This window comes from Aethalodelphis obliquidens, unplaced genomic scaffold (genome assembly GCF_003676395.1).
Source record: "Aethalodelphis obliquidens isolate GAN/ISIS:26980383/991018 unplaced genomic scaffold, ASM367639v1 scaffold8, whole genome shotgun sequence".
Taxonomy (NCBI): Eukaryota; Metazoa; Chordata; class Mammalia; order Artiodactyla; family Delphinidae; genus Aethalodelphis; species Aethalodelphis obliquidens.
Window position 1 is genome coordinate 26,180,886 of NW_020837952.1, and position 10,579 is coordinate 26,191,464.

Sequence of the window (10,579 nt, forward strand, 5' to 3'; positions counted from 1 at the left end):
GATAGTGGGAAGCAGCCGCATAGCACAGGGAGATCAGCTCAGTGCTTTGTGACCACCTAGAGGGGTGGAATAGGAAGGGTGGGAGGGAAGGAGACGCAAGAGGGAAGAGATATGGGGATATATGTATATGTATAGCTGATTCACTTTGTTATAAAGCAGAAACTAACACACCATGTAAACCAATTATACTCCAATAAAGATGTTAAAAAAATAACAAGCTAAAAAAAATTCCTATGTTGAGATCATAAACCGCAATGTGATAATATTAGAAGATGGGGCCTTTGGGTAGAGATTAGGTCATGAAGGTGGAGTCCTCATGAATGGGATTAGTGCTCTGATAAAAGAGACCCCAGAGTGAGGACAGAGTGAACCAAGAAGCAGGCTCTCACCAAACACAGATTCTGCTGCTGTCTTGATCTTGGGAGTCCAAGATCACAGCCTCGAGAATTGTGAGAAATAAATTTCTGTTGTTTATATACCACCCAGTTCATGATATTCTGTTATAGCTGCCTAAACTAAGACATTATTTTTTCTCTAAGAGAAAACCTGAAGTTCCTTAAAGACTGCTGATAATGTAACTCATTGTATCACGGAGCACTGAGCCTGGGGCACAGAGAAGGCACTCTAATGTTTTTGAGTAAACCAACTAAAAAAGAATCTACCAAAAGTGCTGTAGCACCCAAGGGAGAAGAGTGACAAGGGCAAATGCTTAAAGAAGGTCAGGTAGGATGAAAATAGAAAAGAAGCTGTCACGTTGGCAATTATGAGGCCATAAGCAAACTTGGCAAGATCAATTTTAATAAAGTAATGGGACTGAGCAGTGAAATGGGAGTTAGCAGGTGAAAACAACGCCTTTAAGTTGAGCAATTAAGGAAAGAAAAGTAAGTTGAAGGTGAAGCAGAATTAAGGGAACATTCCTTCATGGCAAGATGAACCAACAGAGAAAGGCTGAGTATTTAAGAAGGAATAAAATAATAAAATAAGCGAGATTCCAGATAGTAATCAGGAGAGTTAGCCTGGTGGGGGCGTGGTGGGGGAGAGGCAGGACTGCAACACTCAGCTACAGGGAAGAAGGCTGAGGCCGAAATACAACTTAAATTCTCAGATAAAAGTAGTCTGGGAAAACCAAGTTAACACTTTTTTATAATGGACTAGATGATCTCTAAAGACTTTTCGAGTTCAAAACACCCAGTTATGTGATTTTCTAATACCAAAGAAAAACCCTCTAAAATCCATCCACTGCTTTCCTTTTCTACCAGCACTGCCCTAGCAATCAGTATTAGTATATGGTTAAATGAGTATTCTCAGCTCTAGTCACTGTCTGCTCCCTAGATCTTTCTCTACCTCACTACTTGGATTGATCTTCCCATGCCACTGTTTTACATATTTTGGATATATGGATGTGGATATGAATACAGATATAGATAGATACATAGATATGTATGTATGTATGGGCATATACATATACACTCCAGCATTTGTTTAGAAAACTGTATTTGTTCCAAAGTAACTAATATGTTAGGGAGCAAGTTGAGCATAACACAAATTTCACATTTGCTTCTGTGCAACTGCAAGAAACACTAGGTGAGCAGAGAAAACACTACCCAGCCACACAGAAACACACAAAACACACACACCACAAAGTTCTGCCAGGTAGCTCAGTTCACTCACTGCATGTGTTATGAGCTATACCCATCCATATCTGGTGTTGAACTTTCAATCCAATTTCAGATAGCCCTTCTTCCACCACTTCACAAGTTGCAACCTTTTTGACACCCACTTCTGTAAGCAAACTTCAGGCCTTTTACAAGGTAAAGTGTCATATTTATTGCAGTACTTCTATATTTAACCATTTAACATGTATAAAATTGTGCTAGTCTTCATTAGGTTTCTGTCTTTTCACATGTCACTGACAAAGATTTTGAGTGTTCTGCCCCTAAACTCCATTTTTCCATACACCCTGGGGTTTTTAATCATGTGACTTTTGCATACCATGTTGAGTTTTATGAACTTGTATGTTGAGTTATAGCTTACACACACTTATAATTACTGCAGCTCTAATCACGAATTTCCTGCCAAAATCAAAGGCAACAGAGGAGGTAAAAAAAAAAAAAAATCTCAGGCATCCTTCACAATTATCTGAAGGTCCCAGTACCTATAAGATGCTTTGAATGACCCAAACACATTTCTTGAATGGTTCAGGAAACACAATATATGAAAAGGAATAAATAGCTGTTTAGCAGTAGGGCCAATAAAGCAATGTTGAAATATTTTAACATCAAAAAACACAAACATATCCATCCCTAAAGACAGAGAGTATACTGGTGGTTGTCAGGGGCTGGAGGGAGGGTAGAATGGAGAGTTACTGTTTAACAGGTATATAGTTTCAGTTTTACAAGATGAAAAGAGTTATGGGGATGGTAGTGGTGATTTCTGCACAACAATGTGAATGTGTTTAATACCACTAAATGTACACTTAAAAATGGTTAAGATCTTATGTATGGGTATTTTACCATGATTAAAAAACAAAATCCAACTCTCAGGCTTCCCTGGTGGTGCAGTGGTTAAGAATCTGCCTGCCAATGCAGGGGACACGGGTTCGAGCCCTGGTCCGGGAAGATCCCACATGCCAGGGAGCAACTAAGCCCGTGCGCCACAACTACTGAGCCTGCACTCTAGAGCCCACGAGCCACAACTACTAAGCCCGAGTGCCACAACTACTGAGCCTGAGCTCTAGAGCTCGCGTGTCACAACTACTGAGCCCGTGTGCCACAACTACTGAGCCCGTGTGCCACAACTACTGAAGCCCGTGCACCTAGAGCCTGTGCTCTGCAACAAGAGAAGCCACCGCAATAAGAAGCCCACGCAAGACCCAATGCAACCAAAAATAAAAAAAATTTTTTTTTAAATCCACCCCTATTTTTGAAGAACACCACCATAAAAATATTCATAATGAATGACTAAATATACACACAAACCTGTATAGTGTGGTTCCATTTTTTATGTAGATAGAAAAAGGACTATAACAAATATTAATATGTATAACAGGTGATTGGTTTCTCTATCTTTTTTTGTATTTACACAAGGGAACTACAATGAATACATTACTGTTTTAACACATTTTTACCAGCAGAGAAAAAATATTTAAGATACAAATTTGATTTGGATCAACTTTTGCTGGCATTACAGAATATCAAGAGGTCTTGTCAAGAATTTGAGACCTAAAGTAACTTCTTTGACTATTTCAGCTAAAATACTTTCTATTCATATTCCTCAGGTACCATCTTCTGAACGTTCATTTTGTTCTTCATAACTCAGATTTCCATTCTTTTTAAATACTACTAAAAGTATTCTGCAAGGAATTCCAAAAGTAATAGAAAATCATTTCATACTTCATATAATCTGAAAATTTCTCAAATAAGATTAAGTAGTTCACTTACATGCCCATAGATAAGTTGAATATTAAAAGGTATCTTTTAAAGTTAATTTTATTACAAAACACGTTTTCATCAGATGTTTTTCAAACTGTATTTTATTATTTTTATTTATTATTCAATTAGTCTCTTAACAGTTTATAAAAAGAGCCTGCAAACAAAATTTTAGCTGTCACAGAATTGTAATCTACAACATAAATTCTCTCCTATCTGTTCATTTCAGCAAAACTCTAATAAAATACTCACTTTCAGAACACAACAGCCCTTTTTCTTTAAATTCAACTTATAAAGCAAATGAAACTATTATTGAAAACCACATTGTAACCTATAAAAATTTGGTGAAGGAAATTTCTAAAGACTATCACCGAATAAACGTTTATTAGCCAATTCACGTGCTTAGTTTTGAACTCACTGGAGCTGTTTTTGCCCTTTATGTATATAATTTTGCTGCTTTTAGAAATTAAATATTGTTATAATTTTATTCAGACATGGTGCCTGGCATATTTTTAAGTAACCCAAGGAGAATGTAATAAATAGCTGAGGCTCAATTCTAACAGCCGTATGTACACAGCTATAAACAAAACTGCACAAGACTTGGGCTTCCCTGGTGGCACAGTGGTTGGGAATCTGCCTGCCATTGTGGGGGACACAGGTTCGAGCCCTGGTCTGGGAGGATCCCACATGCCGCGGAGCAGCTGGGCCCATGCGCCACGGCTGCTGGGCCTGCGCTCTGGAGCCTGCAAGCCACAACTACTGAGCACGTGTGCCACAACTACTGAAGACCGCGCGCCTAGAGCCCGTGCTCCACACAACAGGGGAGGCCGCCACACCGCAGCAAAGAGCGGCCCCCACTCACCGCAACCGGAGAGAGCCCGCGCACAGCAACGGAGACCCAACTCAGCCAAAAATAATTAAATAATTTTTTAAAAAAAATGGATAAGACTTACACCAAAAGTTGCCTCAGCAATAAGCAAATATGTTAAGAATCAATTGGCTAGCTAAGGACACCGACAGGTCTAATATGTAAGAGTAGTAAACAAAAGGAGAAAAGTCTTCACTTGAGACTATTTTGACAAGATGGACAAAACCTGTTTTAAGAGTTTGAACTAATTATTAAACATATTTACAAACATACACTTTCCCTTAAAGAATATAAAAAAGAAAAATGAGTAAAAGTACAGTTCAAATTACACGTGAAGTATTAGAGGTTTCTTCTGTAGGCTAGGCTTCTGCAAGAAGCAAGACAGACAACATTTTGTACTAAATATATGACATTACATAAATGTTTAAGATCCTCTGAATTTCCAAGTACCTCAAGTTGTCTCTGTTAAAATATCTATAAAGTTCTTAATTAAAAGGGAAAAATAAGAATGTTTAACATCCCAGTAAGAAATTTCCACTAGACATCAACAACCACCTTTCAATGTAACCTACACAGTAACTATAATTTATCATTTGGTCATTCTTCGAACATTTTCAGAAACGTTATCTCACAGGATTATTATATGAATTAAATAAAATAATCAGTATCAATTTCATTTCACAGATCAGTAAACCACTACAGAGCATTTAAGTCAGTTCTTCTCAAACTTTAGTATGTACAAGAATCACTCAAGAACATGTTAAAATGATGTCTTAAGTAACTCCTTCCCATCCGCAGACTGAAGTGGATCCCAGAAATCTGCATTTTAAATAAATAACACAGGTGATATTGGTACAGGTGGTTCCCCCCACCCCAACCCAGCCACATCTTTTAGGACCCTGATTTAAGTAATGTATGACTAAAGCCATTAATGGCATAAAACTCCATTTTTACTCTGAATCAAAGTTCCCAAAAGTTTAGATGGTAGAGCTTTACAGATCTCATGAAAGATATGTAAAATTTTGAACAAGTTGAAAATATTACATTCAATTAAATTAAGTACCTCTTATACTAAATTCCAGTAAAAACAAGTGGTAGTAGATGTCTAAGTTTTTTAAGAAACTTAAAACTGAGGAGATTCTACCATTTCATTTCTCTGTGAAATGCAGGAAAAGCTGAAATTAAATTATATTAACTTAATAGCTTCTCGTGGTTTGAATACTGTTGCAGTTTACTGAGTAGGGAGCTAAAACTTAGGTACCACAGGTTCTAGGAACATAATTAAAAAATTAAGATGAAAATGTAAAAGCACTTAGAGCACAGCTTTGTGAATACACTGAAAACCACTGAACTGTACACTTTGAAAGGGTGAGTTTTATGGTATGTAAATTATATCTCACTTTTTAAAAAGAAAAAAACTCTTAGAAAATTTCAAACTAGTATTTTCCAGTAATTTTAAATTTCTAAGACATTATATCAGCATTACTATTAAACAGCATAATTATTTTCTGGCCTATATCACAGATGCTGAAAACCAGTGCAGAAATAATAAAGAACATAAATAAGGCTGCTAGCTTGACAGAGATTTTAAACAAGAATTGTAATACCACTGTTTATATATTTATTTGCTCTCAAATTCTTCCAGTAAAGTCCCACTTCATCTGCCTTTTATAATAGGGTTATTTTCAAATTCTATAGTAATTTATTAGCATCTTATAAAATAATCTTTTATTTCTTTATTTCTTTTTATTTCAATAATCTTGTATTTCTTAAACTAGGTATATAGTATGTAATACACTGAAATATAATAAGATGGTTATTAAGCACCAGACTTTGAAGACAGACTACTTTGCTTCTTACCACATATATGGCCTCTGGCAAGTAACTTATCCTTTCTGCCCCATTTTCCCATAGGGTTGTAGAGAGAATTAAATGCACCAATATACGTAAGGTGCTTAAGTCAGTGCCTGGCACTTAATAAACACACCATAAATATCATCTACTTTAATTACATAATAATTATTTTTATGTAAAAGGCCTCTCAGCTTAGAAAACTCATTACAAATCCTGATAATATTAAAATTTCAATTTTCTTTATCAATTTAGGAAAGCTGCGACTAAAATATTATTAAGGAATCTAGGTGTTTATGCTGTTTCTACCCTATTCACAAGTCCAATTTTCTCCAACTCTGAGTCACTATTAGTTCTTCTCCTGACTCATCACATAGAAAGGTAGACAGTCTGGAATATAATTGGCATACTAAAAGGCATTTCTTAATCTATCTGGATTTATAAGATTTACTAAGTGGAACTTGTCCTATATAATGGTCAAAAAATATGCTAAATAATTATGACTTAAACTGTGTTCACTTAAAAGTGTTTGTATATATCAAACGTTCCTTCAAAGTATGTAGTAGGTGTTATAACCCCATCTTGACTGAAAAACAACATATCACTTAAGTAAAATCGAAGATCCACATTTTCTGACTGCTAGCCAAAAGCAGATTAACAATTTGCTGATGATCTGGTGTTCAAAATTTTGCCAAGCAAACTACAGACTAGAAGCTCAGAAGCAATCTCTGAGCCTACAAATTTGACCTTAACTTCTATTCAATTCCATACTTTCATTGTTTTCCCCATTCAGATGTTCAAATCATTTAAGATAACCTCTAATAAAAAGTTATTGAAAAAAATCTAGGGACGTAAGCTAAATAATGCAACATAGATTAATTAAAAACTCCACTTTCCCTAGACACAAAAAAACAAATAGTTTTAAAATACTACTCTACCACTTATTCACTTTCCATGTGATCTTGAGTCATTTAAACTCTCCAAGCCTCCACCTTCTCCTCTGGAAATGGGGATAAAAAGAGTAACTATAACTACCATATGGGATTGCTGTGAGCATTAATCAAGACAACACATAAAACACTTTAGCCAACCACTATGAAAACAGTTAAGTTTCAATAAATGTTAACTTCTATATATAAATCCAAACTTTAGCATCATTTGACCTCTATCTATTGAAAGATTTTATTTTCTATGCAAACCATCTCTGTTAACCCATTCATGCACACCTACCCAATGGCAATAACTTCACAAGCACTCTGAAAATGTGGATATTAACAGTCGAGGAAGTTATAGTCCCCTCCTCTTGAGTTAGGTACCCTGCTCAGGAAATAGCCTGTATTTAGCACTGTACTACTTAACACAGTTCCCTATATTACTTGAGAGCCCCTTGTGGGCAAGCCCTGTGTCCTATTATTCATTTCTGTATCCCGAGACTGAAACCCAATAGTTCTAAAACCTGACTCACAAGGGGAGGTTATCAAAATATTAATGCCTGGGATCCATGCCAGACCCATTAAATCTAAGAAGGTCAGGGAGGTAGAAGACAAGTAATCAGCAAGGGGGGAGCATTTTTTTAATATCCTCACGTGATGTTAGTGTGCTGCCACAGTTAAAAACCACTGCACTCTGACATTTAAAATACTATACAAACAGGTATGTATACGTGTGTGAATATATAAATATATAGGTAAAGAAATATAAGTCTCAGTTCAAGACCCTCAACCTCACAGCTACTCCTAGCCCCATCATCTCTTTCCTTTAAACAGACAACACTGTTAATAAACAATTAGTTACATGCTGCGTTAAGATGGTTTTTAAACTGTTAACTCAGTACAGTACTTAAGCTTCTTCATGTAATTATGCCTTAGCCTTCTTCCTAGATTACAGTCTTGCTCCTTGAAAATATACACTGCCTTATTCTTCTTGTTTTCTCCACAGTGCTTATGATAGTGCCTTGAACACCAACATGTAATAAACATGTAGCTGATCTAATAAATGCATACAAAAATTATCAGCAGGAAGTATGTCACATCCAAATTAACCAATTTGGGCTATGACTCAAAAACAGAAAAAGTAAAAAGTCAGAAAAAAGTTTAAAAAAACCTCTAACTTAGTAAATAAGAACAACTAAAGTTTATCTCATTAATGAGCATCTATATATTTGCATTTATTACAGCCATCACATGCAGTATCCCATCACCATCCACCACTTTAAGATTCTGAACTGCTTCCTTACTAAAACTATCTTCCAGTTGCTTGTGGTATCTTTAGCTGCTGTCATGTTCTTTTGTAACAACTTTACAATACTCTGTAATTAGTAAAATAAGTTAATGAAAGTCACAACAAATGTGTCACACATGCTTAATAAATACGTCATGAAGAAACAATGTTTATCAACCACTAAAATAGACTCTTTGCATACAAGTTACATGCTAATCTCTAATATAAATTTAGATGGGAATACTGTCTGAAAATAAGAGAGTCTTATTCAATACTATATATAATACAAGTCTAATTGTGAGTATTGACAGACTGATGATTTTCTGCTTTTATAGTATTTTCATACCTGAAAATTCTATTAAATAGTATATGACTTTAAAAAATAGGAGTGCTAAGCTGTATTACACAAGAAACTCCACAGCAACTGGCATTCGCAATGTTGAAACTACTAAGAGAAATGAATGGCACACAATTCTAAAAAAAAAACAATTTAAAGATATGAAAATGACTCACCTTAAAAGTTTTGTGTCATACGTGTACCACTATTAACAATCTGAAAGACTTATGTTGTTTTTAAAAATCTGAAAATATGGGGACTTCCCTGGTGGCGCAGTGGTTAAGAATCCGCCTACCAGTGCAGGGGACACGGGTTCAAGCCCTGGTCCGGGAAGATCCCACATGCCGCGGAGCAACTAAGCCCGTGTGCCACAACTACAGAGCCTGTGCTCTAGAGCCCGCGAGCCACAACTACTGAGCCCAACTGCCACAACTACTGAAGCCCACGTGCCTAAGGCCCATACTCTGCAACAAGAGAAGCCACCCAATGAGAAGTCCGCGAACCGCAACAAAGAGTAGCCCCCGCTCGCCGCAACTAGAGAAAGCCTGTGAGCAGTAACAAAGACCCAAGGCAGCCAAAAAAATAAATAAATTTTTAAAAAAACTGAAAATATGGGGAGGAGGCACTCAAGAAATATGCCTGCTAATTAGATACTGTGGTAAAACATTACCATGTTTTGTTGGGTCCTACAGCATTAAACAGATAGAGCCAGAGTTACCACAAAAAGAAAGCAGTACACAATTCCCTATTCAATAAAAAAGGTTCAAATTCCACAGTCAAAAAAATGGTACCCTGGGTTGTTTGTTTTTAAGGAAGATTAAATTTAGGAGTTGCCAACACCCAAACGAAAAACATTCCAGAGTATCAGACTCAATTGTAGTGGGGAGTCATCTACATTCTCAGCACTACGTTCCCTTACCCAAAACAGGATTATTAACAAAGGATGCTTCTTAGGATCTCACGAGATACACCATACTTATTTACCCCCGGTAAACATTACCCTTGTTTAAAAACCAAAAACAAAAAGATACTTGAGAAATAACAATTTTAGCACAAGCAGCCAGACAAAAAATGAAGTTTAACATCTGCCAAGATATTCCCCAAAATAAGACCCCTGTCAAATGAACAATGAGGAAAAGATTGCAAATGACAAATTCTTTTATTTGGACCATCAGCTACTTTTAAAAAGAAAGTTGAGGAATGTAGCTTTTCCAAAGCCTTCTCTTCAGTTTCTCCCTAATCTTCATATTTTTAACTTAAAAAAAAAAAAACCCTAGAAATTTGATTACCACTCTTACGAATTCCTTTTAAAGCAATTTAATGAGTAACAGATCTTTTGTGCAAGTAGGAAACCACAGAGGACAGTTTTGCTGGCTGATAAAAATCTCTCTGAAACACTCATAAAAATATACCCTTCAAAGACAAACTCTGATTTTCCAGGTATGGAAATTATATTAAGACTTAAAAATTTGGGTATGTTTGATATACACCCTAACTTACTGCAAATGCTTTTACTTGAACCACAATTAAAGTTGGTGAATTCTTACTATTTATTTACTGTGTGTCAAAGTTGAATAAATTAGAAGGCCAGGAGGGAAAAAAAGGTAAAACCTAGAACCAATGAGAAAAAGATGCAACTACTTCGGGTGAAACAAGGTTATTGAATCACTTCCCCAAACCGGTGAGTTACTATTAAAGTAACCAAATACTTGTTAGAGGATTGGTTTGTTTTGTTGAGGGTAGAGAAAGGTGCAGTTATACCCCAAGTAGAAATGTTTCACCAGTAACTCTGTAATGGGAAGATGCTGCTGCCTGCATAATGGTTTTTGAGACTGCTCAAAAATACCAAAAAAAAAAAAAAAAAAAAAAAAAAAA

The 10,579-nt window shown here is 36.0% G+C and overlaps 1 protein-coding gene across 1 annotated transcript in view; it reads right to left on the minus strand.

Annotated features, from left to right (window-relative positions):
• Positions 1-10,579, minus strand: part of PAWR (pro-apoptotic WT1 regulator) — a 105,801-nt gene that overhangs the window by 93,026 nt on the left and 2,196 nt on the right. The gene's annotated exons all lie outside the window — the stretch shown is intronic.